This window comes from Vidua macroura, chromosome 24 (genome assembly GCF_024509145.1).
Source record: "Vidua macroura isolate BioBank_ID:100142 chromosome 24, ASM2450914v1, whole genome shotgun sequence".
Taxonomy (NCBI): Eukaryota; Metazoa; Chordata; class Aves; order Passeriformes; family Viduidae; genus Vidua; species Vidua macroura.
Genome location: NC_071594.1, coordinates 6779191 through 6796377, shown reverse-complemented (window position 1 = coordinate 6796377; position 17187 = coordinate 6779191). Strand labels below are relative to the sequence as shown.

The 17187-nt window shown below is 53.0% G+C and overlaps 1 long non-coding RNA gene across 1 annotated transcript; it reads left to right on the top strand.

Annotated features, from left to right (window-relative positions):
- The first annotated feature begins 5595 nt into the window (after nt 1-5595).
- Nucleotides 5596-17070, top strand: LOC128818594 (uncharacterized). The gene is made up of 3 exons (XR_008440522.1): nt 5596-6615; nt 9055-9160; nt 16703-17070. It is a non-coding gene; the product is annotated as an uncharacterized LOC128818594 (long non-coding RNA).
- The last annotated feature ends 117 nt before the right edge of the window (nt 17071-17187 follow it).

Below are 17187 nucleotides of genomic sequence, written 5' to 3'. Positions count from 1 at the left end.
AATTCGTTTGGGTTTTGCTTTTTTTTTTTTTCCAATTCATTGTTATTCCTTGTTTTGTTTTTTTTAAAAATCTTTTTTTCCCCTTGCGTACAATAACTGGAAAATCCAGCACTGAAGTAATACAAAGGTTGCTGTATTTAAAAAAAAAAAAAAAGGAAAAAAAGTTATACAACGTTTACTATCATTATTATTCATTTTACTACGGAGTTTGGAAACCTCGTCATAGATCAGGAATGTGTTGTACCCTGCGCTGCACAAACAGCACAGAAGGAAAATTGCCTCTTTCAAGCTATATTGGATAAAAACACGCAGTGATACCAAAAGGATTTTTGTTAAATAGCAGCAGGACAAGCTGTTAAAGCCATCTCTGAGCACCTCACCATTTACTGACCCCGCATGTAAATACCTGCCGTGCGTATCTTTAACCTTTTATGAGGTATTTGCAAAGGGAACTTCGAGATTAGCACTTGGGAAAACACCCTGGAACACAGTTGGACCGACATCAAGAGGCTCCTCCGGCCCCGCTGCCCGGCCGGGAATGTTTGCCTTTCCCAAATCCTCCTGCCCCGTGCCAGAGCGGGACCCGCTGCCCAGGGGAGCGGCACCTTCAGCAGAGCGCGGGGCAGCCAGCGCGGCTCTTTGGGGTTTTCCCCGCGACTGGGAAGATGCTCCGCAGGGAAAACCAGGCTCCGGTGCCGAAAGCTGCCCCGTAAACCCAGCCCGGGGCCGGTTCTGCTCAGTTCGGTCCCTGCTCTGTCCGGACCCTGCTCTGTCCGGACCCTGCTCGGTTCGGACCCTGCTCGGTTCAGACCCTGCTCGGTCCGGACCCTGCTCAGTTCGGACCCTGCTCGGTTCAGACCCTGCTCTGTCCGGACCCTGCTCTGTCTGGACCCCGCTCGGTTCGGACCCGGCACAGTTCGGTCCCTGCTCTGTCTGGACCCCGCTCGGTTCGGACCCGGCACAGTTCGGTCCCTGCTCTGTCTGGACCCCGCTCGGTTCGGACCCGGCACAGTTCGGACCCTGCTCGGTTCGGACCCTGCTCGGTTCGGACCCTGCTCGGTTCGGTCCCTGCTCAGTTCAGACCTGCTCAGTTCGGACCCTGCTCGGTTCAGACCCTGCTCTGTCCGGACCCTGCTCTGTCCGGACCCTGCTCGGTTCGGACCCTGCTCAGTTCAGACGCTGCTCAGTTCGATCCCTGCTCGGTTCGGACCCTGCTCTGTCCGGACCCTGCTCGGTTCGGACCCTGCTCGGTTCAGACCTTGCTCGGTCCGGACCCTGCTCAGTTCGGTCCCTGCTCGGTTCGGTCCCTGCTCGGTTCGGACCCTGCTCGGTTCGGACCCTGCTCGGTCCGGACCCTGCTCTGTCCGGACCCTGCTCGGTTCGGACCCTGCTCGGTTCGGACCCTGCTCAGCTCGGACCCTGCTCGGTTCGGACCCTGCTCGGTTCGGACCCTGCTCGGTCCGGACCCTGCTCTGTCCGGACCCTGCCCACCGCAGCTGTGCCCCCCGGGCCGGGGTGACTCACTCGGGAGCTGCGGGTGCTGAGCTGGAGCGCGGCTATTTCCGTGCTCCCCCTGCAATCCCTGCTCCTCCGGCTGCGCTGTCAGGCACCTCAGCACCCCCGCCGCCTCTATTCTTAGCAGCTAATAGCTGAAATAATTCCTTTTGTCTCCGCGCCGCTGGCTCCTTGCATCGGGAGCGCAGCGAAAGCTGCCCCCACAGCCGCTCCCAGCGCTGCGAGGGCGGCCGGGGGTCCCGGGGGTGGGAGCTGTGTCCCTGTGCCAACCGGGAATTCTGGTGTGGGCTGAGGATCCCAAATACCCCGGCCCCGACTCCAACACAGGCCATTAGGCGGTGCTTTGAAGGGGCTGGGATGTTAATGCGGTGCCACCTCCTTGAAAAGGATCCCGGCTCTTCCCGCTGGGTTTCTTAAGACTTCACCGGAAAAATTCCAGCTTTTCAGAGGGAGGGCCAGGTTTTCACCTGCGGGCTCCCATTTCAGTGCCTGCTCTGTGCCGTGGGCTGGGTTCGCACCGAGAATGCAAACGCTCCATGCAAATGTGACTCCCCAGTGCCAGCACAGCCGTGCCAACACATCCCCGACAGTGCCCGGGAACCATCCCACACCTCTGGCAGCGCCGGCTTTCGATGCCAGCACCAGCTGTGCTACACAATTCCCTTGAACCACCTCCCGAGGGGCACTGTGAACCCCCCACCCTGCTCTCTGTGGGACTGTCAGCTGTGCACACCCAAACAGATGCACGGAATCAGCTTTGAAACTGTTTGGGAAGGGGTTTGTTGCTCTTTATCTGCCTGCTGCTCTTCTTCCTGCTGCTTGGGACCCCAGGGAGGGCAGCAGAGTGTTCCAAATGGAACAGGGTGCCCAGAGCAGCTGTGGCTGCCCCTGGATCCCTGGAGGTGTCCCAAGGCCGGGTTGGATGCGGCTTGGAACACCCTGGGGTGCTGGAGGGTGTCCCTGCCCATGGCAGGGGGTGGCACTGGATGAGCTTTAAGGTCCCTTCTAACCCAAACCATTCTGTGATTCTGCTGGGCTGGTAAAGAAAGGACTCACTTGCCATTTCTCTGGAATTCACTAAAGAAGCTTGTCTGGAAAACAATAAACCTTTTGGAAAAAAAATGAAACCTGAATGTTTGTTGTGGTTCTGTCCCTCACTGAGGCTGTTTTGTAAGGATGAGGTATCACTGACAAATCCAACAAGAGCTACCCCACATCAGCACTTGAAAAACTGACTATTCTGCATTGTAAGGCAGCTTTTTAAAGCCTCTGGGTTGGTAAAGTGAAGAAACTTTTCCATTGCCCTGTCCACCTCTGCCCGATTCTTTGCTCCTTCCGTTTGTGCCCAGCCGCTCCCGAGGGATGTGCCAAGGCTCCCCTTCCGTGGCTGCGAGGTCGAGGGGTTACAGATTTACAGCTGCCCAGACTTGCTCCGGCCCGGGCAGGAATTCGCTTGGCATAAACGAGGCCTTTGGATTATTTATCTCAGCCTTTCAGTTAAACAGGAACATGCCCTGATTTTAACAATCGTGCTTCCTGCGCTGGGGGAAGGTGTGGCCGATGGCATTTAAACCGAAACCCGAGCCAAGGCTTCCCCGGCAGGAAGCTGGAAGTGCGGGCAGGACCACGAGGGTTTCCTTCAGCACTCAAAACACCAAGGGCCTCCCTCAGGTTATTTTATCACCCCCAGCAGCAATAATGATGTGCACGAGGGTGAGATCTGGGGAGTGTCAGACTCCATTTGTTGTTGCTGCTGAGGTCATCGCAGCGTGACAGCAGAAAATTGCACGGGAGACGCCAGAGAACTGAGGATGAACCTTCAGGTACAGCCTGGCAAAGAAGCAGTGCAAGCCCAAACTCCCTCTGGAAGCTGAGGAATCACTCCCTGATCCTTTTGTGGTGCTGAGGGAACTGTCAATGACAGCCTGGAGGGTCAATCCCCTCCCTCCCTCCTCAAAAAAATGGTATTTTCCCCAAATATCCAGCCCGAACTATCCCAGTTGCAAGTCCTGAAATTTTATTAGAATGTTCAGCACTAAAAAAACTCTAAATTTTATTAATCAGCACTGTAAGCACTCAGGGCCCAGCTGTGGTCAGCCATGGGGTTACTCCCAGTTCTGGAAGAGGTTCCTACTCTGCCATTCTGACAGTGACACCGATCTCCCCTGTCTCAGACCACAGCCATGGATTATTCCCATTTTCCAAGCCTGCTTTCTGGCCCAGGAATTTGCACCCTCATAGACAGTTCTTACAAAACCAAAGCTCTCCCTCCTACTTTTAAAGTCTGGAAGGAAAAAAAAAAGCTAAAAAAACCCCAACCCAAACCAGTAGCAACACACGGAAATGGGCTCCAGTTAAACCAGAAAAGTAGCCTAGATTTTTATAGTGGAATGTCGAAGATGTTCGAACCAGAAAATGCCGAATCCTGCCCAAGAGTGTCAGAAAATCACTTTATGTTCTCAGGCCTCACCACTCAGTTCTGAGGGCTGAAGTTTTCCACTGCCCCAAGATTTCTCACACAGTTGATTGTTCCCCAGTGCAGCACAGCTCTGAATTCTTCTTGGGAGCCTGAGTGCCACCAGCAAGTACCTAGAGCCAGGCAAAGACAGAAACATTCCAGGGCTGCTGATTTTCAAAGGAAAGCAAACCGTAAAATAAACGCTGCATTTCCCCTGAAAGCAACCAGAAAGAGTCATTTGGAATAAATCAAAGTTGGTTTCACCTTCCTAACGCACCACAGGCCTGACAAAAGCGGTGTGAGCTGAAAGCATCAGTGAACTGCCCCCTTTCTGAGGCTCCCAGCTTTCATCTCGCTCTGGTGTTTCATCTGTCACGTCTGGAGCTCCCTGGATCTCGAGGTGGCCTCTGCCTGCCTGCACAGCGTGGTGCAAACCACCAGGGAGAAGTGGGAACACAGAAAATCCACCCTGGCCCTGCGTGCTGGGGCTCCTGAGAGAATGGGAGTGACTGGAAGCAGCGCAGGCAGCTCCAGTCTCAGCAAACCCCGGCCTGCCTGGGGGGATGACTCATTTCAGGAGCCTGTGCTCTCTCCCAGTCATTAAGGAAGGAGTTAATCCCTGCAGCTTTGGCCACAAAGTGGATGTGTAAGGCCTGGAGTCCCATGGGCTCGATTGCATAAGAAACCATGTATTGTGGCATTTAGTTGATCATGCACTACTTCTTCTGGTCACATGGAGGCTTGATTTCCCCTTGCATCAGCTACTACAGACTTTTTACATTTCTCATACTGGTGTCTGTTCAGTTCACCGGGGTCATCCCCTTTGCCCCACGGCAGAGCCCGTGCTGCTCACCCAGCCCTGACCCACGGGATCTCACCCCATTTTTTGTAGGATCCTATCAGAGGAACCGGGCGCTTGTAATTTCTCTAATTTGTGTCTGTGCGTAACAGGTGTCATTTTCAGTGTAGTACAGACAAATCCCAAAATAGCTCAGGCTCTTCAGACGCTGCGAGGAGAAAAAACCGTGGTTACTTCAGCTCTGGTTGTAGTGAAAAACCCAACGCTCGCAGCCGGCTCTGAAGTCAGAATTAAAATGGCAGACGGAGGAGTGGAGCAGGGATCTCTCTGCATTCCGTGGTTCCTGATGGACTGCTCCTCGCCGCTCTGTGTGTGCACATCAACTCCCTCACACTGCTGCCTCTCCATCAGCTTCCCTGACTCCCAGGAGCTGCACCTACCACGGATCCTCCTCCACACTTCCCGGCGCTGGCAGAGCTCTGCTTCCCCTGCCGGGTGCCGGGGCTGGCCGGAGGCACCGGAGTCATTCGAGGGATCTGGGGGGCAGAGGCGAGGAGAGAGCGTGCAGCTGCAAAAGGCTCCTTGCCTGGGGATGATGCCTGCTGTGCTGAAACGCAGAGCTGCCTGTGGACTGTCTTTGTCGGGGATTATTGGATTCTGGTGACTCCAGGAGCGCAGTTATTAGTTCCCCTGCCTACGCCGAGCGTTTGGAATCTGTGTGTGTGATAACACTTATTAATGCTGTTCAGATTAAGAAGATCCTATGGCTCCCCAGCACTTTCAGCACCTTATCTCATGCCACGCACCTGCCCAGCAGCTAAACATGCTCAGATCAGTGTCCTGTGGCCAGCAGAGCAGGGGCTTGTGGGGCCAGCAGTAGCCTCCTGCCCAGAAGTCCTGCATTTGTTCACAGCAGCGGCTCCTCTTAAGCTGCCTTGTGCTTCAGGGGATCTGCCTGCTGAGGATTTGCAGGACGTGGGCCTAAAAGATTTTATTTCAGGAAGTCAAGCAGTGGTTCCTGTCACCGAAACAGTTAATCAGAAAGCACCAACTCTCTACTGCAACGTGTGTGTGCGTGCACATGTTTTTGTTTTTTAGAGCCAGCAAGATTTGCTTTGGTTTTTTTAAAGCAGAAAACACCAAAAAAGTTGGCTGTGGTTTCAGCTGCTATCGCTCGAGATTTGTACTGCTGACTACCAATCCTAAAAGAGTTAACCTGGTAAGTATGACTCAGAAGCAGAGAGGGAGATGCGAGGCTGAGAGCCGGGGAGGAAGCGCAGAAACAGAGGTGAGGAACAGAATAATTGCCAAAAAAAGGTGCAGAGTCCAGGAGCGACGCTCCCTCCGGTCTGCCTGGCCCTGGCACCGCTGGCACGGGCTCCCTGGAAAGCTGCAGTTCCGCTCTTATAACACAAGGAGCAGGCTGGAGAATTTAGAGCTGCGTCACAGAGCTCAGCGAGAGAGTGAGAGAGCAAGCTCCGTCGATAGGTCTACCAGCAACAGCCCTGCTGCAGCAAGAGGGGAGAGAGGCAGCAAGAGAGGCAGAGAGGGCTCCAGGAAGAGAAGTGGCACCAACACCACGGACTGGGCTCCTGCCACCATCCACTGCCATTTGCACCTCGTACTCGGGCTCGCTTGGCGTAGGAGGCTTCGCCCATTGACGATGCTGGAGACCCGGCGCGCTTAATCCCACGGGGAGGGAGAGTGGGCAGACACCGAAAGGGTTAACGGGAAGGAAATTTCTGGAACCTTCTCTTCTGCGGCGCTCCAGAGCGAGCGGAGGGCTGAGGACTGCGCAGATGGTGCACGGGCACGGCTCTTCGGTCCGGTTCGTCTCCCTCACGTACGTACCCTTTGATCAGGATGGGGCTGGAGCTGCAGCTGCGTATTTGGATTATTTGCAGGGCGTCCCTTTCCCCCGGCGTCCCTAAGTTCGGATCCCAAAGTGCCTTTATTATTATTTTGGCTGGGTAGGATTGCTCTGTTCTGCGTCAGAGCTGTTTTCTCAATGGAGCGACGGCACAGGTTGTACTAATGTCACTCCTGCCGGCATTGCTGTACTGCAGAGGAGGGTAGTAGTCGTGGGGGAGAGATGACAACTTTGCAAAGACTGCTGTTTTCCCGGTTTGTCTGGGCTTTTTATCCCCCCCCCGTGTCCCTGGAGGCTGGCATGTCAGCGAGGGGTTGGTGCAGGGGTTAACAGGCGCCCTGAGATTCGGAGCTCGGAGGTTTGTCACTGCGTAGTTCGCAAAGTGGCAAACGGTGACGCAGTGATCATTGCAGGGCACGTCGTCCAGTTTTTAAAAGCACTGGGGACAGGTAGACGGGTGCCTTCCAGACGCTTCCACACCAGCTGAAAGGGGTTAAAGATGAGTCGAGCCGGGAAGCCAGCATTTAGGGATTAAATGTCATCATTTTGGCGTTGGAAAGTTGTTTACCTTGCTCTCTCGGTGTCTCCATGCTGGCAGGCGGCCAGCTCACATGTGATAGTCTTCCCTGGACTGCTGCATCATTAACGAGAGCCAGCGCCGGCTCCCATTGGCCGGGGAGGGCGCAGCGCCGGGGCCGCGCCGCCATTGGGCGCGCCGGGGATGGCAGGTGGAGCGCCCGAGCCCATTGGCCGTGCGCGGGTGTCAGCGGAGCGGGCCGGGAGCGGGGCTGCCTCTGCCCTCTGCCACTGCCCGCTGCCCTGCTTCCTATTCCCTGCCTGCCCGCTGCCCTGCTTCCTATTCCCTGCCTGCCCACTGCCCTGCTTCCTATTCCCTGCCTGCTCACTGCCCTGCTTCCTATTCCCTGCCTGCTCCTGCCTGCTCACTGCCCTGCTCCCTATTCCCTGCCAGCGGGTGTCAGCGGAGCAGGCGAGGAGCAGGGCTGCCTCTGCCCTCTGACACTGCCCAGTGCCCGCTGCCCGCTGCCCACTGCCCTGCTTCCTGTTCCCTGCCTGCAGATGCCAGCGGAGTGGGCAAGGAGCAGGGCTGCCTCTGCCCTCTGACACTGCCCAGTGCCCGCTGCCTGCTCCCTGTTTCTGTTCCCTGCCTGCTCCCTGCCCGTGGGTGTCAGCAGAGCGGCTGCGTGATTGGAACAGCCCACTGCCCACTGCCCTCTGCCCACTGCCCTCTGCCCACTGCCCACTGCCCTCTGCCCACTGCCCTCTGCCCTCTGCCCGCCACTCACTCCCTGCTTCTGTTCCCCACCTGCTCACTGCCGTGCTCCTGGTCCGCAGGTGTCAGCAGAGCGGCCATGCAAGCAGGGCTGCCCACTGCCCACTCCCTGTTCCCTGCCTGCTCCCTGCAAGGCATGTAACCAGGGCTGTCCACTGCCCACTGCCCACTGCCCACTCCCTGTTCCCTGCCTGCTCCCTGCAAGCCGTGCAACCAGGGCTGTCCTCTGCCCACCGCTCACTGCCTGCTCGTGTCAGAGGAGGGGCCCTGAGAGCGCCGGGCTCCTGCCCTCTGCCCTAACCCTAACCCTGCTTCCTATTCCCTATTCCCTGCCTGCTCCCTGCCCGTGGCTGTCAGCGGAGTGAGTGGCTGTGTGAGCGCTGGGCTGCCCTCTACAACCTGAATGTTAATCCCAGTACCAGCAGATGCCCCTGTCCTATTTCCCTGTCTGTTCCTCCTGCTCCCTGCCCTTCTCTGCCTGCTCCCAGCTCCCAGCCCACCATTCCCTGCCCGCCGGTCGCTCCGTGCCCACCTCTGATCCCGGGATGCCAGGTGTCCCTCGGGCAGCAGGCAGGACAGGAGCTGGTCACTTCTGGGTGTGCTGGGTGCAGCCCTTCACCCACGGGTGCTCCCAGGAGGTCTCGTTTCGCCGTCCAGTCGCGACAATGATGTGTCAGAGCTGCAGCCCACGGTGCAGGGGAAAGTACTGGGGTTCAGGACTTTTCTCCTTGCTTCCTTCTCCCTTGTGAGGTGCTGGAGTGTTGGCAGCACTGTAAACTGCTTGGGGCAGGGATTGCACCTGGAAATTACGTTGCGGGAATAGTTAAAGAAATGAAAACGACTCTTGCCCAAAGTCAGCTTTTGTTTGCACAAGTGTGGGTTTGCCACAGGCTCGGTAACATCACAGAGAGATGGAGAATGCCCTCAGTGATGGGTCTGTAAAGGTTTGCAAAGGAGTAACAGCGTTAGAAAGCAAGGACGGAAGGATTGGGAACTGGTTAAGGATGAATGGGAGACTGAGGGCAGAGAGCGGCTCCAGAGAGAGGATAAGGAAGTGAAGGGGAGAACACCTTTCCCTCTTAACCATTTACTATACTATTTTTTCACCTCTCTTCTTAAAGCGCCCAGCAATGAAGATGGCAGCTCTGCCTGGAAGTGCTGAGGACACAGCCAGCCTAGAGCTTGGTCCTTCTGGCCGAGGAAGTCTCCCGATTATGCAGTGGAGTGGTAACTTTGCTTTCTCATACAAGAGGGACCATTATTCCATAGCCTTTCACCATTCTGAGGCTTGCCCAAGTTTCAGGATGTGCTAGCAGGAGTGTTTAATCTCTGTTACTCACTGGCTGACATCTCCAGCGTCAGGGTCGGTTGTTTAGCAACAACCGCTGGGCTCAGGCACCGCGCGGCCGCCGTCCCCATCGCCTGGGCTGCAGCCTGGCCTCTGCAGGGTGCTCTGGGAGACAGGGAGAGAGGGAAGGGCTGGATTCACACCCCGAACGGAATTTCGGAGGTTTGGTCGCGGAGGCCGCAGGCGCTGCGGATTTTTCGCGACGCCGTCCTTTGCGCAGGGCCGCCATTTCCAACGGCAGTGCGCTGCAGGGACGGGGAGGGAAGAACCCAACAGACTGTACGTGCCACTCCCCACTTTCTTTCCCTCCTTCCCATCTCCATCTTTCCTCCTTCCCTGCCAGATTCCATAGGGAATTTCAGCCTCTTACTGCAGTCATCACAACCCCTCCTGACTCACTGAGCCTTCGCTGGCTGTAGCTGGCTCCCTCGGAGCATCCTTGCCTCCCGCAGCGCCGGATCCGCAGAGCAGGGGAACAACAGGAACAGCAGTGACAACGGTGGTCCCTGCAGCCAGACAGACAGGCATAAACACACACACACACACGAGAACAGTCCCAGGCAGCTGTGGAGGGGGTTCTGTACAGCCAGGAGCTGGACTAAGGCACGATGCTGAGTTGTATGGATGATGGGTGGGTTGAGCCTGTTTTTCCGAGTGTTGGTCGCAACTCTTTGCCGTTTTCCCCATCACGGTTGTGGGGTGGAAAAGCCCTGACTTTGTAAAGCTAGTGCTGTTTCATGGCTTTCAAGGAGGTGCCACTGGCTGCTGAGTGTGTTCAGCGCAGGGATGTATTTGGTTTAATTCCTTTTGCCACCATGTTTTGGCCACAGCGATGGTTTAACTGTGCCTGAACGCAGGGAGAGTAAGGAGACGGATAAAAGAGGAGTTATTTCAATGTTAAACTCCAGCTGTAAATCTCATTACCCAGGAATTGAGGTTACTGTCAGCAGGTAAATCTGTGGGACTGGCAGGAAACAAGGCTAAGAAGGGGACATGGCATATTTCTGTAGGACAGCAGTGATTGTGTGCACAGGGGTGGCACTGTCATCGTGAGCTGTACCTGGGTAACCGTTCCGTGATCGTTTTCTGCACAGTGCCGCAAAAGGATTGGGGAAAGCTGTGATTTCGCCCTCCCTCTGACACTCGTGTGTGTGACACTGTCTGAGCTGATTCATTTTCCTGTATCTGGGTTTCCCTGCTCTGGGGAGTGGGGTTTGCTCTGCCTCGGCCTTGGTGCAGCATCGTGACGCAGCGTTCGGTACCACGCCGACAAAACACACGCAATTTTCTCGGGCGTTCTGACCGCTCGGGGACCGTGGGATTTGGGGAAGGAAGGGCAGGATTTCACATGCCCACGACAGAAATTTAAAAGCATTACCTCTTCTTGTCTGCTAGCAAAGGAAGGCTCTGTGAGGGACGAGGCAGCCATGATCTCCTCCTGCTCTTGTTTTGCCGATGGTCATGTTACATCTGTGACGCAGACGAATTTTGCTGTTGGTTCCTGTCGGTGCTTTAGGGAGTGGAGCTGATGGGGGCAGAAGCTTGAATATGGTTAGAAACATTAATTTCATACTGATGTTAGAGTTTGAACCACACCCGAAGGGTCAGGGGTATCAGATCCACCTAGTGACCCCCCAAAGGGTGAAGGAATTCAGATGAGCCCCAGCACCCCTGGCCATTTTGCTGCTCGCAGAGCAGGCTCGGAGCCTGCAGCTCTGCTGCTGCTGCTGTTCATTTCCATGTTATACAAATACAGCATTGGGCTCTGTGTCAGGAGCTTTCTGATGCTGTGAGAAGCTTAAAGTCTACAAGCAAATGTTTTTCTTTTCTTATTTGGGAACATTCATTAAAATGTCTGAATGCCAAGTGTTCTACCCTCTCTCCTCTGACAAATCTCTCCCAGACCTATTGAGAAAATTCAGTGCTGCTGCGTAGGATTTTTAAAACTTTATCATGTTGTTTTCTTACAGTCTAATATGGGTATGGCTGGGGGGGACAGTAAGATTTAATTTGGTTAAATATCTGTAATGCTGACATTAACGGACAAGGATGTAGGCAAGAGCTGTCCATGTCCTCTTTATCTCTGTATATAGATAATCCCAAGCCCAGGCTGTGAGGAAAAAAGGGAATACTCTATCCCATTCCCACCCACCCAAACAATTTCGGTGCAAAGGCAGCGGTAGAAAAGGCCAAGCTGGAATGTCACAAAATGGTTCCACCAGCACTCAGAGATGCCAGTGCCGTTTATCCTGGCACGGCTCCGAGAGCGGCACCGTGAGCCGCCTGCTGCAAGGTCATTCCCCTGACTCATGGTCAGCAACCAGTTGGTTCAGGAACTCCCAATCTACTTCTCTTGCAACTGTGCCCATGCCTGAACCTGGAGGGGAAGCTTGAAAATTAATATTACTGCAGCAGTGGGGGCACTGAGCCCAAAACTGTAGCTCCAAAAAAATCCTGTGTCTCTGAAAGATTTTAAAATCCGTATCTGTAATTTGTTTCTTGCTAGCTCCAAAAACTTTCCACTAGTTCCCTCATCCCCTTTTCCCCCAAAACTTCCTCTGGAACCAGGAGTGACACGTATTTAAGGGCACACACTCTGTTCTAGGAAGAAAATCTCTGTGTACATTTGCATTTCTGTGGCTATCAGGTGGACTGTGCAGGCTCCCCAGAGCCTGTCAAGCCAGGGGTGTCTCTCAGGTGCTTTCAGTGTCAGATACCTCAGCTCAGGAGCTGTTTTGTCCCCTCCCAGGTTTCCCCATTTTTCCCTGGTCTTCCTATTTGCCCATCTCACTCGTGTTTTCAGTTGTCTCAGGACAACACCAGCCATGGATATGCTCAGGGCTGGCTCTGGTTGTCTCAGCCTCCCAGGCAGCAGAGGAGTGCTTAATGCCTCTGAGCAAAAGAACTTATTTAGTGCCCAAAGTTCAACCTGGGGGCAGGTTCTGTGGACAGAGAGGGACAGGGGGAGCAGTGCAGGCCAAGCAGCCTCCTGTCCTCCTGTCCTCCAAGCCCCCAGCCTGACCCTGCTCCCAATGAGCCTTCGCCTTCCCCATGGTTATTCCCTGGTTTCCAAAGGGACAGAACCTGGCTGCCAATCCCGATGCCAGTGACGGCTCCTCGCCTACAGGGAGGCAGATGTGATGGCTCGTCTGCTAAAAACTGAGCCAACACACTGTGATTCAGCCCTCCAGCTTTCCAAGGAAGAGCTATTTCTGAGTGGAGCTCATCTCTTCAGCTCCCCCCACAAACACTCACGGCACTCAGGAGTCCAACAGCAGCCACTGTTGCATTTGGGTATCCAGCTCAGATGTTTCTTAAACGCTGACAATGGCTCTTGGATATTTCAGGGATGGAATGATGGAAACCCTGGGAACAGGGACAGACCAGCAGCTCGTGTGCCTGGGGGAGTCAGCCAGGAGTGTTTGGTCAGTGCTTTTCTCCAGCTGTTTTGCCAGGTCCTTGTACTGCAGGTAGTGTTAAACTAAAGGCTTGTTTTCAGATGTCTGGTTTAAAGGCAGGTTATACTTCAGTGAACATCTGGCTGGGTTTGTTTCCCTATGCTCCTCCCTGGCACAGGACATTCTTTTGTCTCTAGAATGACACAAAAGAATAATATGGCTCCCTTTGCCATTACCTGGAGGAGCTGGAGCGGTGGTGTTGGGGGAACACCATGTTCCTGAACTGACTGTACAAATCACAACAATCATCTCCCTGTGAGAGCTTTCAAGCCCTGCAATCAGTACTTTACATTCTAAAGTGATGCTTAGGTACAGGAGTTAGGAATAGAAAATGGCCTTTCTGGTTGCAGCTGCTTAGGTGGATCATTTGATTGAGAGGAGTAAGTTTTGCAATGTGCTGCTCACTCAGGCTGTGTAGGGCTAAATTTGATGACTTTTCTTTCCTACTGCCCTCCCCTGACCTCTAGCCATGTAAGTGCAGTGCTCTTCTTGAGTTTGCCCAGTTTCTCCTCACTGCTCCCTGGGAAATCTGGAATCCTCATTAGGATCCAGGGGTTCAGCAGTTCCTGTGCCCTCCAGACAGGCTCAGGGTTTGCCCAGGGACTCTCCTGAGAGCAAAGCTGGGGGAGAACTGGATGACTCCAGGCAAGTCAAAGCAATTTCAGATGAGCAGAGGGGATCACAAGCTGGGGAACTACAGCACTAATATCTAAGCACACCTCTAATGGTCACCATGCTAAAACAGACACTGCAGCGTGCTCTTACAGATTCCTCTTGACAGGAATTGAAATCAGTGACTCAAACCAAGCAGGCCTGACTGTCCCATTGCTCACAGTCAAAAGGGACACAAAGCTCCACAGGCTTTTACCCCCATCCTGTCCCAGTGTTCAGCCTGCCTTGGGTTTTGGGGGGTTTCAGACACAGAGTGTCTGGCTTTTAACTCCGTTTGTTGTAAGGCTGCAAGAGAAGGACTGAAGGAATAGGCTAAGTTCAATTCAGGATTGTAATGTGGAGTTTTTATTGTGGTCTTAATAAAGGAAAAAAATATCTCCCTTATGCTTTAAACTCGTGAAGGAAGTGCCTGCTTTTGGTGCCCATAACAGCAGTGGCCTGTCCAGAGCCATCTCTAGGCACAAATGTCAATTTTCCTAAGCAGTGCAGCCCCTGCTCTGCCTTCCCTCAGCCCAGGCCGTGCTCTGACACACCAAGTGTTCCACACTGAGGACTGGCTCCCAGTGCAAGTCAGAGCACATTTGTCCACAGCTGACCCACGCAGCACCAGACCTGCACAACAAACAGATGCAGTTACAGGCTCCCCACGCCGCGGAGGCTTTTTTTGAAACCTTAGAAGTTCACTCATTTCCATTCCCCTTACAGGTCACCACTTGTACTGTCACACCCCTTGTCCTGCACCTGGCCTTGGGCTGATTCATTCCTTCACTGGGAGGATGATGCATCAAGCTCAGATTCTCAGCATGTAAAACAGGGATTATTTTCTCCAGGGGAGACCAGAGCCTGGTGAACCACGAGTTTCACCCTGTGATGTGAAAATGGAGGAAAAAAAAATTATGATGCACGCTGAGATCTGTTTTGCTTTCTGTAAAAGCCCTGGAACTGCCTTTCTATAGAAGGTGCAGCTTGTGCAAAATCAGGTCTGTGACATCCAGGCTTGCCTTGTTCCTGCAGACTGAAGGTCTCAGGGTAGAGAGGAAGTTCCCTTTCACAGGGAAGGCAGGGATTCCCTTTTTGTCTTTGTCTCCTATGGAATGTATAAAGCAGTGTGAAGTCCATGAAAGGCTTTGAGTTGTTCCTCTGAAAGAAGCTACAGAACAGCACTGCCACTAAAACATCTGAAAAGGAGGAAAACCACAGAATGATACTGTACTTTCCCTACTATTATTTATGGGAAAGTCCAGACCACTGTGATAAAGGCAAGCACAGGTGACAGTATTTGCTGCTCTCCACACAGCAGAAGTTTGAGACCAGCACTGCTTCATTTTCTTCCCTGTGAGGGTGGGGAGGGGCTGGGATGGAATTCCCAGAGCAGCTGTGGCTCCCCACCCCTGGGAGTGTCCAAGGCCAGGTTGCAGCAGCCTGGGACACTGGAAGGTGTCCCTGCCCATGGCAGGTGTGCCACTGGATGAGCTTTAAGGTCCCTTCCAACCCAAACCATCCTGTGCTCCTGTTTTCCTGCCCACGTGCACATTCCCAGCATCCTGAACTGCTCCTTTCTCCTGCCCAGACACACTGGGAGCCTTGGAAAGGAGAGCACAGACAGATGTACCCTTCCCAAATGTGCACCTGCACCTTGCCAAGAAGGGCTGACACCTTCTGGGGAGCTTGTGAAGGCAACAGGACAAACTCCAGGTAGCCTGGAGGAGGGGCAGCAGCATCTTAATTATGCTGAAGTGAAACCTGGTTTTATCAAAACTATAAATAATAAATGAGCCATTGGTCTTCATCTGCTGCATGATATTTCTGGAAAGGTTGGTCTCCTTTGCAGGGGGGGAAGATATGCAGAGGTGTTCAGTCCTTCTAAGTCTCACACTTAGACACAAGTTCCCATTTTAAGCAGCACAAAATTAAGTGACATTTCCTCCAACTATTTTTCAAAGCCCTAATGAAGATTTCTTTGTAATGCTTACTACTGAGGCAAGGAAAAACCAAAGCAAACCTCACTGTGAGCCTGTTTCTCAGAACTGCTGCTGTGATGCTGTGATCCTGCACCTGCCTCTCCTCAGCAGCAACTCCTGGTGCAGCTTTTCAGGAGTAAATCTCACCTGAGAATAGAGGGTGCCTCCTAAATAACTGTGCCACATGGCAGGCACTGGGGAGGGAACCTGCTTTCCACTCGTCTTGCACCCTGTTGCCCCAGATAATGGATTTAGAAACGACAGTAAATATCCAGGCACAGGAATCTAGTCCAGTTATTTCCCCTTCCTCCACCCCTTTCTTGGAAGGACAAGCTCTTGTCTCTGAGCTCTCCCTCTTCTGCCTGGGAGCGTGCATTAGGACGGAGGCACCGGAGCAGATTTTTGGATGTGGTTACAACAGGAATACACAGAGCTGCCAAAACCCAGGGCATCAATAAGTGGAGCTGCTGCCTCCAGTTGTGCTTTGTTCCATTTCACATTGGCCTCTACTCCAGCACAGGTCAGACACTTATCCAAGGGTTGATAGCTCCTGAATTATGCATGTGTGGAGTTCAGAGGCTTCTCAACACCCCCTCTATTCCCTCTGCTCTGAGCTGTGGACACTGCAGGTTAAGTGCTCAGCCCTGCTGCAGTTCCAGGAACCATCAGCCACTCATTTTCACACTCTCCTTGCTCGACAACTTCCACTGAACCATTTACAGCTCAATTTGTGAACACTCCCTTTTTGTTCTGACCCACACTCAAAGTGCTTTCAATCCAATTTTTTTTCATTCTGTCTGCAGAATTTAAAAGTTGTCTCACAAAAATCTGCAAGTTCTTGCTTATTTAAAGCACAGGGACTGCTGGCAGAGGAAGTTCCATCAGGACACTCACATTTCCTTTCCCTGTCACAAAAAGCACCTGATCTGTCCTGTACTCTCTGATCAGTGAGTGACAGAAAGCCAGAACACTCTCTGTCTTGGACAGAATGAGGTTTATAGCCTGGTTTCATCTGCAGTGAAATGGAAAAAGTGTTCCTGTACCACACAAACTTCCCACACTCACCCCATCAGCATCGTGCTCTGCACTAGCAAGAAATAAAACCTTGATCATCACTTGCTGGGAAGAACTTGAGTGCATTCCACCTGGCTAGGGCAGGAAACAACACTCACTGCCAGGCTGGGGGTTTTCCTCACCACATATTCAATTTCTCCTACACCAGCCTCAACCATCCACAAGATGCCACAAAATAAGTGTATCCATAAAGTAGCTAAGCCCAAGGTAACTGTCTTGCTATCTAATAAAATTAAATAAATGAATTTTTCTCTAGGTACGGTGGAGATGAAGGATTTTCTCCCTCAGCCTGCAGCCATGCACAAGATGTGTCTTCCTCTGGAAGCTGGTTTCACATGGTGGCTTAGATTTTCCCACTTTGTATCTAGCACCATTTGAAATCAGTGTTCTAGGAGCAAGAATTACAGCGTGGGAGGAGACCAAGCACCTGCTCACTTCAACAACATCCTCTGCTCCTCAAATCAGCCCCTTTTCCAAAGGTTATTTTTTTTGCCAGCCATCCATTTTGTAACATCATCTGATTTCTAGACACTTCTCCAACCACTGTATGCACCCTCCCAAGCCAGGGCCACACCAGCACAGCCTCCTGCTCATGTACTTCTGCTTAATAAACAATGGATATGAGTTCAAGTTGTCCAGAGTAAAGTGATCCGCAAGTTGCATGAAAACCAACGTGGTATCTCTTGTACCTTGACAGGCAGAGTATGTTTGATACCCAAAAACTAGGATCAACCTTTAATT